Source organism: Peromyscus californicus, unplaced genomic scaffold (genome assembly GCF_007827085.1).
Source record: "Peromyscus californicus insignis strain IS unplaced genomic scaffold, ASM782708v3 Scaffold_22__1_contigs__length_63687245, whole genome shotgun sequence".
NCBI lineage: Eukaryota > Metazoa > Chordata > Mammalia > Rodentia > Cricetidae > Peromyscus > Peromyscus californicus.
Genome location: NW_026294525.1, coordinates 59,310,022 through 59,331,875, shown reverse-complemented (window position 1 = coordinate 59,331,875; position 21,854 = coordinate 59,310,022). Strand labels below are relative to the sequence as shown.

At 43.1% G+C, this 21,854-nt stretch overlaps 1 pseudogene; it reads left to right on the top strand.

Annotated features, from left to right (window-relative positions):
- The first annotated feature begins 1,194 nt into the window (after window positions 1–1,194).
- Window positions 1,195–14,588, top strand: LOC128118659 (sodium-dependent glucose transporter 1B-like; annotated as a pseudogene).
- The last annotated feature ends 7,266 nt before the right edge of the window (window positions 14,589–21,854 follow it).

The following is a 21,854-nucleotide window of genomic DNA, read 5'->3' as shown; positions in this document are numbered from 1 at the left end:
GCTACTGGGTGGGCATGTGTTCTCTCCTTGGTTCTCTCCTTGGAGCCCGGGGTGGGCAGCCCCAGGCCTGCCTGTGGGTCTCCCTGTCTCACTCAGGTCGCCATGATGCTGTGCTGAGCCATGCTACCTCATTACAAGGAGATCATCATAGTGCCCAACTGCTGGGCATCATGGGCAGGCTCCTGGTTGGTGTGTTTAGGTTGCCATGATGCTGTGCTGAGCCATGCTACCTCATTACAAGGAGATCATCATAGTGCCCAACTGCTGGGCATCATGGGCAGGCTCCTGGTTGGTGTGTTTAGCTGTGTTCCTTCCACCCCTGCAGTATGGCACAGGGCGGGCACTTGGTTGGAGTGCCACTGAGGGCCAGGGTTAGAATCCCCTGCCCCTGTTCAGCTGCGTTCTGCCCACCTCGGCCAAATGGGGAGGATAGGCCTACACTAAGATTTATTCACACCTGCCCTTTATAAGCTGCCCTTTGACTTATCTGTTTAATTCATGTATTATTCACCTATGAAATCTGGCTTCAGCTCATACCCGACTACACACCTGCTCTACTCCAAGGACAATTCTGGTTTCCTGGCTGTGTTTAATCCTTTAATTAATGTAATAATTTATCTATCAAAACATTGAGTGACTTTTCTTTTCTTTTTTGTTTTGTTTTTTGAGACAAGGTTCCTCTATGTACCTCTGGCTATCCTGGAACTCGCTCTGTAGAACAGGTTGGCCTCGAACTCACAGAGAGCTACCTGCCTCTGCCTCCTAAGTGCTGAAATTAAAGGTGTGCACTACCACATCCAGCTTTTGAGTGACTTTCTTATGCTAGGAATTGTAGATGGACTTTGTTTTCTCTGCTGGGGGCAGGGCTCTGGCAAGTTTTTGAGAGCCAAGCTTTCCCCTTCTTCCCCTCCTCGGGTGACCCTGGGGGCTGCCCTCACCTTGTGGGTCTGGCAGTGATTTTCCTTGGGCACAGGGGTGTCTTCTGTCCTGACGCTGCATTTGAGCCCTTGCCCTGGGAGCCCAGGAGAGGCGCAGGCTGCAGCGCGGGCACCTCATGGAAAGGTAGCCTGGGAAGTGGCATGGGGAGAGGCCACGGGACGCAGGGGCGGGGCGGGCTGCGCCCAGATCTTACTAGCCAGGAGGATGTTGAGGGCGTCCAGAACCTTTGTAAACCGCCAAGCTGGAGCTGGAGACAGAGCTGGAGTTCCGCGGGGCCCCGGCCCCGGCTGCTGGGCTCCGGCTCCTGCAGGAATACCGGGACCCAGCGACGCGCGAGGAGCGGGAGGCGGCGGCGGCTGGACGCTGCAGTGGGACCCGGTGTGGGCTGAACTGGTTCATCACGCTGGTCCTGTATGCCGCCTTCGTGGGACTGGTGAGAGCTTAGGCTGCCCTTTCCCGGGCTGGGGCTGGAGGCTCCCCCAGGGGAGGAGCACTCCCCAGCTGCAGACCTCTTTCCCTAGCCTGCACTGGAGGAGTTTGGGTGCATTCATCTTCCCGGGTCTCTGTTTCCCCATCTAGAAAATGAGCACAGTTCTAATCTTGGAGGGTTTTTGTCAACCCAAACGGATTGCCTGGATTGCCTTAATGTGTTTTCCAATATCTATAAACTGTCATGGTCACCTGGGTGCGATAGCAGGAGATACAGCAAAGGGGACCAGGGCCTCCACCTGATCTCCTCTGCAACCACCCGTGCAAAGTCCAAATTAGTTATGTGCTCAGTGTGTGTATGTGTGTGTGTGTGTGTGTGTGTGTGTGTGTGTGTGTGTGTGTAAGGAACGGCCCATATTACAGTAGAATAATAATGAAGCCTGTGGGATAGTGTGCTGACTTTGGGAGAATATATAGTAATTATTACCTCTTCCTGGTGGCCTGAGCAAGTTCAACCAACTGGCAAGTTTGCAGAAGCAAGGTGACTTCCTTCTTCATCCGGTGGTTAGGTCTTTAAGATTTTAGAATTTTTAGGCACTGGGTCACTAAGCAGCCCCAGACTGAAGCTGAACATGTGGTACTTCTGCCTCAGTCTCCCTGAGTTCCGGGATTACAGATCACCAACACCTGGCTTGCTTCTTGGGCTACTTTGATGTGGGAGGGACTTTGAAGGAAAAACACCACAGGTGCCTGGGGCGCCTTCACTGTGTGCTGAAGTCCCACAAGTCCTTTGAAGAGACTTGATAAAAACCTGCACTCAGCCCTCTTTCATTGAACTTGGTGCTTGCTGCTGCCCTGTCCACACTCTAGTCCTTAGTCCCCGATTCCCGCCGCTAAGACAGGGGACACACTGGTTTGCAGCAGAGCAGTCCAGTTACCATCAATTACTCTGGAAATGCTGATGTCTTAGAAACGTTTTCCTGAAAGCACCAATGATTCCTCTTCAATCCTTGGTTCTTGCTAACACAGTGTAAGGCAACACTGGTTTTATTGATAAAACCGTTTTGTATGTGTGTATGTAATATTTCCTTAAAAGCCTTAGAGTCTATATTCCTTCCTGGTGGCTTTGGGATTTTCCTTAGAGAAGACTATAGATTTAGAAACATTCAGATAGTTGATTTCCAGCATATTGTATTTGTGTCATTCAGAGAAACCTATGCCAGAAGTATTGTGTTTTTTACATAACCAACACGAGCAGTAAGTTGATGTTTGAGAATTTAAACTTTGACATCTAAATTCCTATATCAGTTGTAAATGGAGTATATCTAAAATAAAATATTTTGAGAATAAATTTTATATATCTTATTAATTATAAATGCATAAAAATCTTGTAAGGTGTTCTTCAAAATCTAAAAATTGCAACCAAAGCCAGACAATATTTAAAAATAGAGTAGAAAAAAACTCACAGGAGTGTATTCCTCTAATAGGAAATGGTTGTACATTTTGTCCTGTTTGAAAAAAGGGAACCTCTACACTACATTGCAATTCCCCTTCCCATTGCTTATCATGGAAAATGCTACCATTTGAATAAACATCAATTTAATGGTTGTGAGTTTAAAGCTCTTTTTGGTTTAAATTTTAGGGAATGAGCATTGCCATCCTTGGGCCTACATTTCAAGATCTGGCAAAAAATGTGAACCAAAACATCAGCAGCCTTTCTCTCATTTTTGTGGGTCGTGCTTCTGGATTCATATGTGGTACCATGATTGGTGGCGTTCTCCTTGACTATATGAATCATTTTTTACTTTTGGGTAAGTAAACACTGCTTTTTGCTTTTTTTTTTAAACAAAATTTTAACTTGACTCTAAACATTAAAAGCATAAACCAGAATGGCTGACAGTAGAAATGGGTGTGGATGTCCTTCCGACAACTGGGCTTCCATAGGATGGAACCTATACCAAACCTTCTAGAAACTTGAATAGCTCTTTCTTGGGAGTGAATGTCGGCAACCCTGACCAGTGCTGGCCTTTCCTGTAATGTAGGCTCTGCTCCAGACCCACACACTGGTTGACCATGAAGTTCTGCTTATCTGGGGGTAGGGCAGGGCTTCTGGGGCCATGAGGGTCAGAATGATTCCTGGAAACTGGCCAGGCTCTTTGAACTTGGGGTTGAAGATGAAGGGACCCGGGACAGTAGGGAACTGATGTAGGCTGTACTGGAGTCCTGCTGCCCATGTCAGAGTTGAGCACAGGCTGATCCTCTCCGATCCTGACCCTGGAAAACAGGGCAGAGCTGTTAGCATGCCTTTTTCAATAAATTGGCATGATTAAAAATATTTTAGATTACTATGATAAAACTCCTTTGGAAGCAAGGTGAATATTTTATTGCTGACAAATAAATTACTTCCAAAGTGGGTTAGAAGACTATTTTTTCTGTACTTCCCTATATCCCCCAAATGAACTGATTTGGTAAAGTTTTCCTATATTCTATTATAATGGTTGAGTTTTATTTTTACATTGTCGCCTCATATAAAAATTCTCTTTGAGCCGGGCGGTGGTGGTGCACGCCTTTAATCCCAGCACTCGGGAGGCAGAGTCAGGCGGATCACTGTGAGTTCGAGGCCAGCTTGGGCTACCAAGTGAGTTCCAGGAAAGGCGCAAAGCTACACAGAGAAACCCTGTCTCGAAAAACCAAAAAAAAAAAAAAAAATTCTCTTTGAAGTAATACTTCTGGGATTAACTCATACACTATAAAATTTATCTTTGTTATAATTTCTAATTTGATCATTAGCAATGATAGAATTGTATTCAAGTCATGGTATTTTACATTTTTATAGTCTGCAAATATTATAAAAGATTTAGATAAAACCACCATATACATCAACTGTTTCTCTCATCTACTCATGATCAAACATTTTGTTGTGGTGGTGGTGTTTTTCCTTTTTGGTTTGTCTTTGAGACAAGATCTTACTCTGTAGTCTTGGCTGGCCTGAAACTATCTCTGTAGATCATGCTGGCCTCAAACTCATAGAGATCGGCCTGCCTCAGCCTCCCAGGTGTTGTGATTAAAGTTAGTGTGTACCACCATGCACAGCCCAAGACCAACCTGTTAATTCAGTGTTATTTTGCAGTTTTACAATTTTTTATGAAGTTCCTATTACCTTGGACCCTGATGAATACTTTTTTTTTTTACAGCTGGCTTTATTGTCTTTTTTCTTCAGGTGTGTCAATGTTGGCTACTACAGCTGGGTTTTATCTCATTCCTTTCTGCAAGAAAGCAGTCTTACTGATTGTCATGATGTCTGTCTTTGGTGCTTCAGTTAGTGTTGTGGATACAGGTTAGTGAACCCTTCAGTGTCATTTCCAGAATTTGGGATTGTACCATAAGGAAAAGTAGACTATATGAAATTGTAGTGTCATTAGTCTTGCTATTAAAATGGCATGGACTCACACAATCAGCATTACAGTTCCAGTGCCACTTCTTGCCACTCAGGGCTGGGCATGGTGGTACACACTAACTTTAATCACAACCAACCAATTGTTATACATCTAACTATGAAGTGAACTTTGAGGACTTTGCTTTATGAGAGATTGTTGGATTATCCAAACATTGAAAGACTCCCTTTCTGTGGGAAATTATAATGCAAATGGGCAGACTTTCATGGTCAGATAGAGTTTCACCACTTTAGTATAAGAGAAAATGATGATCTGATAGACTAAGTTTATTAATTACTTTGTAATTGCTGTGATAAAAACACTATGATGAAAGCAAATTATAGGAGACAGAGTTTATTTGGGCTTAGGGTTCCAGAGGGTTGGAGTCCATGCTGGGGGAGCCAAGGCATAGTGGCAGGAGCAGGAAGCTGAGCTCTCATCTTGAACCACAAGCTCAGAGCAGAAAGAGCAATTAGAAATGGCAGGGATCTTCTAGATTCTCAAAGCCTGCCCCAGTGGCATACTTTCTCCAGAAAGGCCACCTCCTAACCCTACCTAGAAGATGCCACCAACTGGGGACCTAGTACTCAAATGCCAAAGACTATGGAGGACATTCTCAGGTAAACCCCCATACAAGGGTGGAATTATTATATGGCTGCAGAAGCACAGAAGGAGCCATTCAACTTCAAATGCACCCCAGATTCTGCACTTAGAGAAATCGGTGTGTGTTCCATATTCTTGCTTTTCTTTTTTGGTTGTTTTAGTTAAGGTTTCTATAGCTTTGATGAAACACCATGACCATAGAGCAAGTTGGGGAGGAAAGGGTTTATTAGGCCTACACTTCAGCATTGCTGTTCATCACTGAAGGAACTCAGGACAGGAACTCAAAACAGGGCAGGATCCCGGAGGCAGGAGCTGATGCAGAGGCCATGGAGGGGAGCTGCTTACTGGCTTACTTCCCCTGGCTTGCTCAGTCCACCTTCTTTTTTTGTGTGTGTGTGTGGTTTTTTGAGACAGGGTTTCTCTGTGTAGCTTTGCGCCTTTCCTGGAGCTCGCTCTGTAGACCAGGCAGGTCTCGAACTCACAAAGATCCGCCCGCCTCTGCCTCCTGAGTGCTGGGATTAAAGGCATGCACCACCACCGCCTGGCTCAGTCCACCTTCTTATAGAACCCAGGATCAGCAGCCCAGGGATGGCACCACCCACCATGGACTGAGCCCTCCCCCACTGATCACTAATTGAGAAAATGCCTTACAGCTGGATCTCAAGGAGACATTTCCTCAGCTGAGGCTCCTTCCTCTCTGATGACTCTAGTGTGTGTCAAGATGACACACAAAAACCATCCTGTACAGTTGTTTTCTCTTTCTCCGCTGCAGAAAATCCCCATGTTTCACTCTATCACCAAAGACCTCCTAAATTACATGTGAATCTTGTTTATCCCTAATCCTAGCTTTCCACCCTCACCTTTCTTGCTCTTAGGAAAGAAAAGATATTTGACAGATCATGGAAATATTTTACACTTCAAGCTTCATTTGAATGTAAACTTACAGTATGGAACTTTATGATTATCTCAAAATACCTGATTTTTAAATGACAGCCAAATACTAGATGCTTCTGGATTTTTACCTTGTGGGTGTTGAACTATGTAGTGTACAATTCTGAAAATTGTTTTTGTTTCCTAAAACAAGCATTTCAGAATTCTGGGGAAGTCTGGCTCCCAGCTGGGTGTTTAGCATCTGGTTTATACCTAAGCAAACAATATTCTTCAATTGGAATTGAAACCTAATTGGAAGTACTGAAACTTTGGTAGTTTTCCCACCATTAGATAAAATTGTGCCTAGCATATATCTACATATGGACCTGGGGATATAGTTCAGCTGGGCAGAGTATTTGCCTAGTGTGTATGAAATACTGGGTTCAATCCCCAGCACTGCATAAACCGATGGGCACATTCTTGTAATCCTAGTATTTAAGTGGTACAGGTGGAGTATCAAAAATTCAAAATCATCTTTAGCTATATAGCAGGTTCAAGGTCAGTGTGGCATATATGAGAACTGTCTCAAAAATACAAATAAATTTATCAGTGTCTTGCTGTTCTATTGTTGTGAAGAGACTCCATGACCAAGGCAGATTATAAAAGAAAGCATTTAATTGGGGACTTGCTTACAGTTTCTGAGGGTTAGTCCATGATCATCATGGCAGGGAGAATGTTGGCATGGCACTGAAATTGAGAGCTTTACATCCTCATTCTGAAAGGGATAGAGAGAGACTGACTGTGCCTGGGGTTTTGAAACCTCAAAGCCCACCCCCACTGAGACTCTTCAACAAGGTCACACCTGCTAATCCTTCCTAAACAGTTCACCCAACTAGGGACTAAGCATGCAAATATGTGAGCCTATGGGGGCCGTTCTCATTCAATCCACAATTAGTATTAAGCCCCAGTGAGATTACCACTGGTTTATAATATATTGTTTCAAATAGACCTAGCTCCAGTGATGGTTTAGTGATTTGTAAACTCCATGGATGAAGATGAGACTTACCACAGTCCTTCGGTGATAGTGGGTAGGAGCACCTTAATTACAGAGTGGCTTTCGTTGTAAACGCAGAACATCCCAAACTCCTACCACTTAATAGAGACAACTCTTCTTCTACGAAGTGCCTGTCACATTATTTCTTTACTTGCAGGTGGGAACGTCCTCATCTTGGATCTGTGGGGAGACAAAGGAGCCCCACACATGCAGGCCTTGCACTTCAGTTTTGCCTTGGGTGCCTCCCTGGCTCCCCTGCTGGCTAAATTGGCCTGGGGGACGACAACATCCACCCAGAACCACACAGAGACAGACTTTGTCCCTCTAGTGTTGAACCGATCCTCTGGAGCCACCTCAGACTCTCTGTTTGCAGTGCCTGAGGACATGAACCTGCTGTGGACCTATGCTTCCATTGGCACCTATGTCTTAGTAGTCTCTGTCTTTCTGTTTGGTCTGTTTTGTAAGAAACTCTCGAGGCAGAAAAAATCCATGGCATCTGGTCAGGAAGCTCGAAGAGCTAAATATCACTGGGCCCTGCTCTGTCTCCTCTTCCTCTTCTTCTTCTTTTATGTTGGAGCTGAGGTGACCTACGGCTCTTACATATTCTCCTTTGCCACCACTCATATTGGCATGAAAGAAAGTGAAGCAGCCGGCTTGAACTCCATCTTCTGGGGGACCTTTGCAGCCTGCAGGGGCCTGGCCATCTTCTTTGCAACACTCTTACAGCCTGGAACCATGATTGTGTTGAGCAACATTAGTAGCTTTGTATCATCTTTCTTTCTGGTGTTTTTTCACAAGAGCCCTCTTTGTCTCTGGATCGCAACTTCTGTGTACGGAGCTTCAATGGCAGTCACATTTCCCAGTGGAGTTTCCTGGATCGAGCAGTACACCACCTTAACTGGGAAATCCACAGCATTCTTTGTATTTGGTGCTGCTCTGGGAGAAATGGCTATTCCTGCAGTGATTGGAATTCTTGAGGGACACTACCCAGACCTGCCAATAGTTCTGTACATCTGTTTTGCATCAGCCATATTCACTGCTGTCTTATTTCCTGTGATGTATAAATTAGCCACCTTACCCCTGGATCGCCACCTCAAAGGAAGAAGAAAGGCGAGGACCAGAAAGCTTTGCTTTCCAAACTGAGCTGAATGACCGCGAGAAAGAAAAGAAATGGAAAGATGCGGAAAAATGAAGTGGAACAGATTTTGAAGTGAAGCATAGTTGAAATGAAGCATTCGAGGCATTCTGTAATAGAGGATTCTAGAAATATTTTGATTTGACAGAGCCCACAGCTGACACTTCTAGGCAATTCCCAAATGCCTCCATGTTTGAGTCCCCTCTCAGTTAATGGTTGCAACTCCCCTGTGACACACCAGGAGAAAACGGACAAACATTTGGAAACGATGAATTGTTTTATGACTTCACACTTGCTTCACTCATGGCCAGGTGGAGCTATAAGCAGGTAGTCAGCATTTTCCAGGGATCAAAGTTTCCAGAGTCACTGTAGGAAGATAAGGTGACTGCTAAAATGTTCTTGAAAGTCCTGGAGTTTCCAGAGTATTCCATGATGTACCAAGTGTTCTCACACAGCGGGGTCTTGTAATGAGACTCCTGTTCGGGGGATTCATTAGGAAATGTGTTTTTTTGTGGTTTGTGCAAAAAGGCATTTGTGTTTAAGAAACTGGGTAGTGCTCCAGTAGGCAGATACCATAGCATATGGAATGGATTGGCCTTTGCCGAGCAAATGACCCAGCATCCATTTTCTCTTACAAGAGTTGGAGAGAGTAGTTTTTATGGACGAGAAACTAGAAGTAGCAAAATTGACGCTATAAAGGATTTACTAATAACTTTCTCAGGAAATATTAAGTCACATGAAGTAGGATGTAGTCAAAGGGTGTTACCCCCAAGCTGACTGGAAGAGAAGTAGTGTACTAACCAGGCTCCTTAGAAACCCAAGAGAGAAAACTGTGTGCCATAATTGAAGTTTAGGATTGCTGAGAAAGTTTCTGCTAAATTTTGATTCACCAAGACTGACCTCCAGTTAGGCCCCATCCCCATAACCAAGGGGGCAGAGCAGGGTCACAACCATCATTATGCTTTGGCAAGATGAACCTGGGTAAGAACTATGTGAAAAGAACAACACTGGTGTATTGTATAATTCTGATAATATCTTTGTGTGTAAATCTGCCATCTGCCCAAGTGTCCAGACTTGCAGTCTCCTATGTCTGCTTAAATTCGAAGTATAAGCTGGGCCAGAACCTGGGAGACTTAAGGATGACAGACAACATTTGTGGAAAGAATAAGCCTAACGTGTGTATACGAGCTAGGACATCCTCAACTGGAGACCAGCTCTTCTTTGGGCATTAGCCACAGTTAGCCTCATGGTTTTGGTTTTTTGTACAGAGCTTTTCCTTTGTTAATTTCTGAAAGTGATTTCTTACTGGGTAGGCATATTGTTTGTATAACAGTTTCATGGAAGAGTATTTGGGAATGAGGACGCATTACTGAATTCTTTACCTTATTCCTAGTGTTGGGTTAAAGAATGCTAAGGACTTGGTTTTTGTCCTTTTATGAGAACACATAGGGAATACATTTTTTTCTTCAAGATGTGACTCTGCATTCTAGATTCACGATGGGCACTGACCATGGCTTCTTTCATATTATCTGCTCGTCCTACATCCTAGAAATGAAAGTGAGATGATTTCCAAATTGAGAAACCCATAAGGTTTGGAGTTTGTGCAAGACTTCTGCTGAACAGCCCCTCCTTCACTTAAGATGAGAATTAAAAAAGAATGTGCTTATATGGATGCATGCTAACACTTTAATAGTTCATTGGAATAATATATGGAAAAGACTTTCATTGCTAAATTTTTTTGTTACTCTTATTGTCCTGTTTTGTTTTGTCTGGCTCTGAAGCAATGTTTTGCTATGTATCATAGACTGGCCTGGAACTGGTTAACCTCCAACTCAACCTTCTGAATTAAACCCTGCACCTCCAGGTCACAATAGTGCTGTATTTGATCCATCCTAAAATAAATCTTTTCCTAATACTTTAACATCTCTGAAACAGATCTTATATGAAATAATCATTTAACTATTTAAACAAATAGTATATTTTCCATATAAATATAGAAATACTGTACTTAATAATCAGTATCTTAGTATATTGATTATTGAACTATGATTCTTCTGATTATGGCAATCGTACTATTTTACAGATATTTTACAGGTGATGGGTGGTCTCATTGTGATGTCCAGGCTGGTTCCAAATATCTGAGCTCAAAGTGACTCTACTTCCTCAGTATCCTGAGTAGGAAGACAGATAGGTGCCTCCACACCAGACAGAATGTTCTATCTGCATATGCTAACTGTTTCTAATGATAATCACTTGGTACTCAGAGAAAGCATGGCCCAATACTAGGAGCTGTTACAGAGGCACTACTCCAGTACATAGCTGTAGGCTGGATCTGCTCCATGCTCATGGGCTTGGGCATAAGTCACATTATAAACACTATTAAAAACAGGCTAATTTTTTTTTCAACGAGGCAGTCTTTCCTGGGGTTGGACTCCTTGTGCAGCCTCCTGGGCTCCTCCTTGAATGTGAAATCCATGTGACTCCAGGATACTGATAGGAGGGTGCTTTGTAACCAAGAATGGGGATAAGGAATGCTATTTCCTGAGTATGGCAAAGCTGGCCTGTGCCGTCCTCAGACAAAGACTGAAACTGATGTGAGTCTGTCTTTCTTTCTACATTTTAGCTGAAGGATGTTGAATTTCTACCATATTACAGTATGTTTTCTCTTACTTAATTTCTACACATGTGCTTTTGATAAAAAGTGCTTTGGTTTGTTGTAAGTGAAACAACACTGTCCACACATCCTTATGTCAGCTATGAGTTCCTCTTAGTGACTTAACAAATTTGCCCTGGCCTGGTGGATAAACACATATTGATTGCTGTTATTTATTTATGCTATGCGTTTTCCTTAGGCAGATTTTACAAATGACTTTTGCCCCATTTTACTGCATTTCTGAAGCTCTTCAGCTTTAGGCAACTGCTGTGACGCTTGTTAAACAGGGGGTCTACCTTTAGCCTTTACTTTTGGAGGGCAGCAGACGGGAGACAAGCAAGGGATAAGAATGGGGCATACATTTCAAAATCCACAATGCGTTCCAAAAACCAAAATGAGAATGGCTCTTGTGTAGGGTTACAACAAACCTCTAGACCACAGACCCCACTTTGGGTAAAGATGGTCCACCTTGTGGAGTCCCTGAATACTTTTGCTCCCTTTCTCCCATAGGCGCACGGCACATACCATGTACAACACGCCCTGTGTAGACATCTATAGCCGTAAGTCAGGTATGTTCAGGCTTCTCTGTGGACTTCATTGACCGTTGGTCACGTTTGTGAAGCACCAACCTTTGTCTCCCCAGTACTGGAGGTCAAGCCCAGGGCTCCGTGCATACCAGACAAGTGCCCTGCCATGAAGCTATAACTTTAGCCCAAGTACCACTAATTCTGCATTTTCTGTTGGTGTGCATCTAGGGCAGTGCTATGTGGACACACAGAGTCCCTGTTCTTATGGAACTTCATTCTTAATGAAAGTTGTCAATGACAGTTTCTGCGATAATGGACACTTGCCTTATCTGTGCTGGCCTGTAATACTACAGGCCACTTTTGGTGTGAGTTTAGCTCTCAAGATATGACTCATATTCATCTATCTCACAGGCAAGTTTGGGAGTTATCTCAATGGAAGGATGTATTCGACATGGTCCCCAATCCATACTAATGATTCAATGTTTTATTATTTTAATTTTCAAAAATGTTTTATTTATTTATTACGGCTTATATGATGGCAAATACATTTATAATTTAAATATACACCGCTTCATTGACTACTGGCTACTGTATTGAAGGGCTAATGAGTCATGACATTAACTTATTAGTCACAGAAGGTGTTGCCAGGATGATTTATTTCTTGTTCCTCTGGAAATTGACAGTAACTAGAGGCAGGAATATTATGTAAATACCTTATTAAATTGCATAATTTAAATTGTCATTACCTTTCAAAAAGGCCTAGACTTAAGAGGTCATGATACAGACACTGGAGCTAAGTGGTATCAAGGATATAAAGTGTATAAAGTCACACTTGGCTATGAAGAAGCTTTAAACCCCTTTCCCTATATGCACTTTGGCCAGTCAGTACTTGAGCTAGGCTGAACTTGAATCAAATGTTTTATTTCTCTTTCATGACAACTTCATCCATGTATAAAGTGCATTCTGATCACTCTTACCCCCCTCCCATTTCTATCACCCTCACCCATTGGTCCAATTCCCAGACTCAACACTCAGTCACGAGAAGACTGGCTTCTTCAATTACCATCAATTCTTATATTATGTGTTTTATTTTTTTATGTTGGTTTACACTTTTAATCTCAGAATTCATTTAGTATCTGGTCTCTTCAATTTGTCATGGGATGTTTCTGGCATGTTTGGTTGTTAGTTAATCCACAGTCTGAAGGGAGATTCTGGAGCTGTCACGTGAGACAAGGGGCTTGAATGATTACCCTTTTCAGCTTCTCAACAGAGTATAAGGTGAATAAATCACTCTCCTAGTTTTAACTGTCATGGGTTTTTCTCTCTTTCGTGGTGGACAAGTATATAAAAATGTAATTGATAGTCAAAGTGTAGAACCCTAGGCAAAGCTCCATGGCTTCAGAATGGCCCTTGTAGCTGTGCGCTGAAATGTATAGTGTGGGACTGGGCAAGCTTTGACTGGATTCCTTAATCTAGCCTTGCGATGTTTTTATTTGTGAGTTCATTACAATAAAGTGATTTTATTTAATAAAAAGTTAAATGATATAAGGTGCTTTATTTTTAATGATGATAAAACATTTATATAACATAAATAAATTTACCTATCTTCATAGTTGCAAACAAACATTCACGTTGCTGTATAACCAACCACTACTGCTATGCACCAAAGAACTCTCTTCATCTTGCAAAACTAAAACTCCCTTTTGTATACTAACAGCCTGTTCCACCTACCTGTGCTGCCACTGATAGCCACCATTCTAAATTCTTTGCCTGTGATTTGAGTCAGTTCCTTATATGAGTGGAATGGTATCACATTTCTCTTTTTTACTAGCTTCTTGCCCTTATCATAATGTCTTCATGCTCTCCCATGTTGTAACATGTGTCAGCACTGCTTTCCATGTTTAGCCCAGGGACATCTGTAGGTAGACAGTTGAATTGCTTCCACTTTTTTGGTTACTGTGAATATAATGCTGGGAATCACTTCAAATACTGTTTTCAAACCTTTGGGAATAACCAAAGATTTATCAGAGTGAGAAGTGAATATGACAATTCTCTTTTTCATATTTGACACTCTTTTAGCGTTACTCTTTGGGCTTAGTCCTAATTGTATTTCTCCAGAAGAAACCAGCAATAGGAAGAGAATACAGAAACACACTTTTACAAGTATTGTTTCCAGCCTGTATGGTATGCTGGTGCAAAAGTGGTACAGAGCTTGTGGGAGTAACCAACCACTGTCTGATCGGATTTACGGCCCACTCAATGAGATGAAACCCATGCCTGACATTGCTTGGGTCAAGAACCCAAGTCTCAATAGGCCATGGACCTAGGGGAAACCCAAATACTATTGTTCTGCTAAAGGGATGTAACAATGAAATGACTCCTAGTGACATTCTGCCATACCCATAGACCAGTGTCTCACTCAACTATCACCAGACAAGCTTCCTCTTGCAGTAGATGGGACTAATACAGAGAGACCCACAACTGGACAATGTGCTGAGAGTGAGAGACCCTGGAACACTCAGTCCTAAATAGGATGCCTTCATCAAACCTCTCCCAGAACTCAGAGAGCTATGTGGGAGAGGAGGCAGAAAGACTGTAGGAGCTGTGTGGGATGACAACTCTTGGTTGTCACCTTGACTATATCTGGAATGAACTATAATTCAAAAATGGGGGGCACACTTGGGATCTGGATCTTGAGGATGGAAGATAACCAGCTTTTGATCAGATCTTGAGATGGAATGACACAAGGCTTTAATCCAGATCTTGAGGTGGAAGGCACACCTTTAGTCTATAGTAGAATACTATTTTAAGGTATGTTACTTTTGTTTATGGTGCATTTGTTTAATCTGGACCACCCCTTCTGCTGGAAGCCCATATAAGGACAATGGAAGAAGGAAGGGATTGTGTTCATTCTTCGCCTGCTTGCCCTCACCTTGTCAGCACATCCATTCCTCAAGAGAGACGGGAGGGGGGGGGGAGAAAAGGGGGGAGGGAGAGAGAGAGAGAGAGAGAGAGAGAGATTCATTCTATAAGTTCTGTGACTCTAGAGAACCCTGACTAATACACCATGGGATGGGAGATACCAAGGAAATTCTTTCTTCTCGACACAACCAGACTGTGTCTATGTACATATGAACTCACAGAGACCATGGCAGCATGGTCTATGTACATATGAACTCACAGAGACCATGGCAGGATAGTCTATGTACATAATGAACTCACAGAAACTATGGCAGCATGCACAGGGACTGCACAGGTCCAAGACAGATGGGGTCCAACTGAGATTAGTGGACACATGCCTCTACCCCAACTCAGAAGCTATTTCCAAATGGAAAAATTGCTTTTCTCCAATTGAGTCTCACTTGTATACAAACCACTCCATGCCCGGCAACAGATGGCCAACACAAAACTAATGCAATGGTATTTTTGGAGATTTTATTTTTGTTTCCCAAGGGTTTGGGAATTTTTTTTAATCTTACTGGTATTTTGCTTATATATTATGATTACAGATTTTGTGTTTTTAAGGGTTTTGTGTATGTGTGTGTCTCTACATGTGTATGTGTTTCTTGTACTCTTCCTGTTTTGTTTTATTCTTTTTTGTCTGTTTTTCTAAAGAGAGAGACAGAGAGAAGGTATGGAGTTGGATGGGGTAGGGAGGAACTGGGAGGAGATGAGGGAGGAGAAGCCATGATCAGAATATACTGTATAAAAATTTATTTCCGCCGGGCAGTGGTGGCGCACGCCTTTAATCCCAGCACTCGGGAGGCAGAGCCAGGTGGATCTCTGTGAGTTCGAGGCCAGTCTGGGCTACCAAGTGAGTTCCAGGAAAAGGCGCAAAGCTACACAGAGAAACCCTGTCTTGAAAAAACAAAAAAAAAAAAATTTATTTCCAATTAAAAAGTATTGTTTCAAATTCTAGATAGGTGCAGTGAAAAAAAAAATGAACTCAGAAAGTGTGCAAAACTCAAAGCTTTGTTTCTAGTTTGTGTTGTGTATTTTAAGCAATTGTTTTGAGATCTTTCCGAGTGCTAGGCGCTGCAGACCCAAGCAAGGGCCTTCCAGTCTTATTCTTGGAGTACTGTTTGTCATGGTGTGTGTTAGGATTTGAGACCTGATAGAGATGTTAGGAGGTGTGGTCTACTTGTGTAAGGAGGGCATTGGAGGTGAGCCTTTGAAGGATGTTTCTTGTACCTGTCTATCCCTGTGTCTGTTTCTTGGCTTCCATGAGGCAAGTGGTTCTGCCTTACCACACCCTTTTCCACAGTGATTCTTCTTACCATAGGCCCCAAAACAACAGAGATAGTTGAGCATCAATTGAAACCTCTGCAACTGTGAGCCCCAATCAATCCTTTCCACGTCAAGCAATCTCTTATGTATTTATCAAGCACTGACTACTGCAGGGTTTGATCCCAATCTTCTGCTAAGTGAACAGTGATGCACCATATGCACTGTTCTCTCCTTGGGCTGCCTTGGATGGAGAGCTGTGTGCTAGAGAATCAAGGACTGGGCTAGTCTCTGTCTCTCACAGCATCTCTGCCCTTCTTTAGAACTGTTCCCTCCTCCTCTCCCTAGGCTCCCATCCTCTGTGTACTTCTGTCTAGATGTTGAAAGGAGATTGTGTAACCTGGCACTCAAGGAGTAAATGCCATTGGTCTATTTATTCATTTTGGTCTTTTAAGACCAAGTTTCTCTGTGTAGCCTTGGCTGTCCTGGAACTAGCTCTGTAGAACAGGCTGGCCTCAAACTCACAGAGATCTGCCTGGTGTGCCCCACCACTGCCCAACTTCACGCCATTGTTCTATTGAGACCACCCTCTGGAGTTTCTGGTCAATCTGTGAATGGAGTGAATGGGTTGGCTTTAGGTCTGATCCACTGCTCCCTCCTAGAGAGCTGGCTCTCTCACACTCCTACACACACTACTCTGAAAGCAGGAGCACTTATCACTCAGTGGGAAATTTCACTTTTAGTCTATTCCAGGGTAGACTGGGCTCAGTGACTACTGTCAATGGGTATCTGAATGACACCAGCAGACCCTGGGAACAAGGTTCTTCTTTTCAAATGGAATGAAAAAATCCCCAGCTAATTGCAAATTTCTTTTTGAAAAGTCTATTAGTCCAAGTTAGTAGGTTCTATTTTTAAAATTTATTTACTAAGTGTGTGTGTGTAGTCCATGTGTATGCAGGTACCCTTGGAGGCCAGAAGAGGGCACTGGATTCCCTTAAGCTGGAGTTATAGGCAGTTGTAGCCATTCTACATGGATGCTGGGAACTAAATTCTGGTCCTCTGGGAGAGCAGTAAGCACTTTTAACTGCTGAGGGCTATCTCCTGTCCTTGGACTGTTCTTTTTATCCAGAATGATATGAGCTAACACAACAGGGTAGCATTTACACTTGAAAGAGCTATGAATGGATCCCCATTTTGTAGTAGATACAATTAAACCCCTCACCTGTGGACCAAAAAGTTTCCAAGTTCATGCAGTTCAGTCACTTAACAGACCCAGACCCATCATTTGCTGTGCTCAGTGAGCACTGCTGGGGTAAGGCAGGCAATCCCAGCCCGGGCAGAGATAGTTTCACTGTGGAAAGTGATGGTTACAAGACTGGGCAGCTAGTACAGCCTGAAGGAGTTCCAGAAAAACAAGGTAGCTGCACTCCTTATCATTTGCTGTTTGATTGGAGAATTTCCAGCCTTTTCATGTCTCTGGGGTCATACATCATGTGCAGTTTTGCTTTTTATATTAGCACAATGCATGTGAATTAATGTACCCAAACCCAACAAAGAAAGCTCTAGAAAGGGATCGTGACACCAGCATCAGTTTGTCCAGTAGAGTTGAGGGAACACTGTGATGGTTGAGTTGGATCTTAGATTACAGCCTCTAACACCCAAGGGTCACCAAGGGGTTCCGTTTTCAGCTCTGTTCCTTATCACTTACAGAAAATGCGACTTCTGGGAGGAGCACGTCCTCTTCTGAGTCCAGACAACCTTTGGGTCTTTTAACCTTGTTTTATTTTTAAATTATTTGTGTGTGTGTGTGTGTGTGTTTGTGTGTATGTGTGTGTGTGTATGTGTTTGTGTTTGTGTGTGTGTATACACATGATATTGCATGCATATGGAGGTCAAAGGTCAACTCTGTACAGTCAGTTCTTTCCATCCATTTTACATGATTGAACTTAGGCAGCCAGGCTTGCCCAGAAAACACACTACACACTGAGCCACCTCTTCAGTCAACACACTTACTTTCTTGAAGTGACTTGGGGCAGAGGCATTCCAGAAAGTACAGTAAGTACAGTTTACCTGCTATGGGAGCTTAAGAAGGCTTAACTGAAAAATAAAAGTACTTGATGGGAAACAAAACAAAACTGAACGTTTCTAATGTGCAGTACTGTATTTGAAGGGGAATGACAGTAACATCCATGGTTGTCATGTTCTGAAGATCACAAGTCCTCATAAGAGCAAACGCAGCTACAGAAAACCCCACAGAACTGCCCTTGGTAAGGTCCAGGTTTATGGGAAGTGATCAAGGTTTTATTGTATTAAATACACAACCAATAGACTGACACTGCCATTCTTATCTTGGAGTGCAAAATGCTTTTCTCTGGACTGTGATATGAGAAGTGCTTCGTGATGCTGAAGTGGGCAAAGGGCCATCTGTTCCTGCCCCTCTAGAACACTATGGCTGTTGTCATATCTTGCCAGCCCTGACATTTCAATTTATGTGACTCCAAATCCCATGTTCTTTCATTAAGCTATTTTTCATGTCTTCTCACAGTTGCCATATATAATTTCATGTATTTAACTCCCTCCCTGCTAGTTCATCCACTGTAATGTGGCCTCATTTCTCCACACATCTACAGATCTGCTCTAGCTCCAATGACAGTTCTGGTTCTAGTCCTTGGGAACACCTTTAATCCTTTATCTGGTTATCTGAGTATCAATAGTTGGTATGATAAGCATTTGCCAGTCATTGTATGCATGCTGGAATATGCTGTTAAGCAAATCAAGACACGGTTTCTGTCATCCAGAGTTTAGAGCAGTGGTCCTCAATTTGTGGGTCATGACCCCTTTGGAGGTCGAATGACCCTTTCATAGAGATTGCTTAAGACTACTAGAAATACCAAATATTTATATTATGATTCATAACAGAAGCAAAATTACAGTTATGAAGTAGCAATGAAAATAATTTTATGGTTGGGGGTCACTACCACATGAGGAACTATATTAAAGGGTCATAGCATTAGGAAGGTTGAGAAACACTGGTTTAGAGTCAGATGTCAGCAACCAATCAGAACATAGTAGCTAATCAGAAGTAGGGCAGCTTACCCAAACAGGCATGATAAATGGGTTTCCCTCCCCTTCTCTGCCTTGGAGCTAGAACCCAGGTACTTATACATACCAGAGACACTCTTCCACCGAATTAACTTTAGACAAAGAAGTCTCTTTTAGCCCTCTAAGAAGAGTAGCTTTGGGGCTGGAGAGATGGCTCAGAGGTTAAGAGCACTGACTACTCCAGAGGTCCTGAGTTCAATTCCCAGCAACCACATGGTGGCTCACAACCATCTGTAATGAGATCTGGTGCCCTCTTCTGGCCTGCAGACATACATGCAGGCAGAACATTGTGTACATAATAAACAAATCTTTAAAAAAAAAAAAAAGAAGAGTAGCTTTTGGCCAAGTGTGGTGGCTCATGCTCATAATCTCAGAACTTGGAAGCCCAAGGCAGGAGGATTGCTATGAATTCTAGTCCACCCTAGGCTACAATGTGAGTTTGAGTCCAGTCTAGGATATAGAGCTTTCTTTTCAGATAGAGTCCCTTGTCATTCAGACTGGCCTCAAGCTCACTACTGTAGCTAAGGCTGGCCTTCTACTACTGACCTTGCCTCTACCTGCCAAGGGCTGTGATTACAGGTATGCACCACCATACCAGACAAGAAAGTAACTTCTGATGGATTCATCTGCTTTTCTTTCCATTTCTGATTTGTCAGTTCTGCATACAAAGTCTGTTTAGCTCAGCTGAGGGATGACTCTATCTTACGGTTGAGATGTGGCCTAGAATCCTTAATCTAAGTCAACACTATCTTTAAAGTAAACTTGTTGTAATTAAACTTCTGACAGAGGAAACCTGATTTTAGAAATAATTGTAGAAGTAAAACTGATGGTGTGGTGTGCATGCCTGTAATCCTAGCTTGCGGGAGGTACAATCAGGAGCATTAGGAGTTCAGGTCACCCTTGACTCTGACTCAAAAACTGAACTAGAACAAAAAGATAATTTATTAAACCGGCACACTTAGAAAACATTTTCTAAGCCGGGCGGTTGTGGCGAACACCTTTAATCCAAGCACTTGGGAGGCAGAGCCAGGTGGATCTTTGTGAGTTCAAGGCCAGCCTGGTCTACAGAGTGAGATCCAGGAAAGGCACAAAGCTACACAGAGAAACCCTGTGTTGAAAAACCAAAAAAAAAAAAAAAAAAGAAAAGAAAAGAAAAAGAAAACATTTTCTATTTTGTTAATCTTGTTTTACTAGTAGATGTGCACTGGCCAAATCCAAACTTTTTGGTATGATACACAAAGCTCTCTACAGTGTAGACCTGGCCTATTTTTTCCACATCATTTTCCATTCTCTTTCACGTCCTTTACTTCACCACATCAAACTTCTATCAAATGTTCCAATATTGGCCAAATATCCGAGGTAACAGATTTATAAGAAAAAAGGATTATTTTGATCATGAGCTCAGAAGTTTCTATCTAAGTTGCTTGGCCTGGCTGCTCTGGGCCTGTGGCAAGCAGAACTGCATGGCAGGGTGCTTAAGGGAAAGACAGCTCCTCACCAGGAAGCAGAGGGGTTGGTCTTTGGTTGTCAGGAAAGATAGGGAGGGAGGGAGGTAAGGAGGAAGGGAGGGAGGGAGGGAGGGAGGGAGGGAGGGAGGAGGGTAGGGAGAGGAGGGGAGTGGAGGGAGGAGAAGGAAGGAGTGGAAGAGGAGGGAGGAGGAGGAGGAGTGTGGAGGGAAGATGGAGGGAGGGGAAGGCGAGTGGAGGGAGGGAGGAGGGAAAGTGAAGGGTGGAGGGAGGGAAGATGGTGGAGGGAGGGAGGAGGGAAAGAGGGCAAGCTTGGGCAGTCCTACCTGCTTTCTGCAGTCCAAGGGCCCCTCCCTCTCTTGGTTTTGCTTGGGGAATGGAGAAATCTCCTTGAGGACTTGGATAAAATAAGATTAATGATGCTAATAATTGCCTGTCATGAATTAGGAAACTGCCTCTGGTGTGGTACCAAAACTATTCCCACAAATTCCTGACGGGGCTAAAATACTGCCCTGTAAGGTAAAGCTGGAAGAACTGTACCTGACTTCTGTGTCTCTTTTGCAAACCATTCAGGACTTCCTAGAACTCTGAGGTGATGGAAGTGATGGCTTATTCAATTCTGCAGTACTGAAGGGCTAGAAGATTTGGCCACTTTAGTCGATCGCAGTAATACAACATGGGTCTCCCTTCCCACAGATGGATGACCTTGGTACTTTAGCCATCTCTAGAACTATTATAAAAAAAGGAAAAAGGCACCACTATCCAAATTATGAGCTTACAAGAACAGGTAAGCTAACAGGGAAAGAAACCTTCTAATTCATTCCATCTTGAAAAAAGACAAAAGAAACTGCAGCTGAAGAGGTGTTCTCTCACAGGGGCCACAGCCTCTGCAAGAAACCATGAAGGAAAAGGCAGGCAATAACAGGACTGCTCTGGGAAATAAGGGGGGTTTTCACTACTAATATGGTAGGAAAAACAGAGAATTATTAGCCAACAGGAAACAAAGGCCCTGGCAGATACTTGGGTTACTCTATTTTACATCCCACCATGTATAAAATCTCCCTCAGAATAAAAATAAAATTCAAATGGTGGGAGATTCTAATTTACCCATACTGCCTTTAAAGCAAATCCTATTGTCTTAGTGTTTTATTGCTGTGAAGAGACACCATGGCCATTGCAACTCTTATAAAAAGCAAGCATTTAATTGGGGCTGGCTTACAGTTTCAGAGGTTTATTGCAGTATCCTCAGGACAGGGAGCATGGGGCACACATGGTGCAGGAGGAGTTGAGAGATCTACATCCAGATCCATCCACAGGCAGCAGGAAGAGACAGAGACACTGGGCCTGGCTTGAGCAACTGAACCCTCCTAGCCCACCCCCAGTGACACACTTCCTCCAACAAGGCCACACAGATCCTA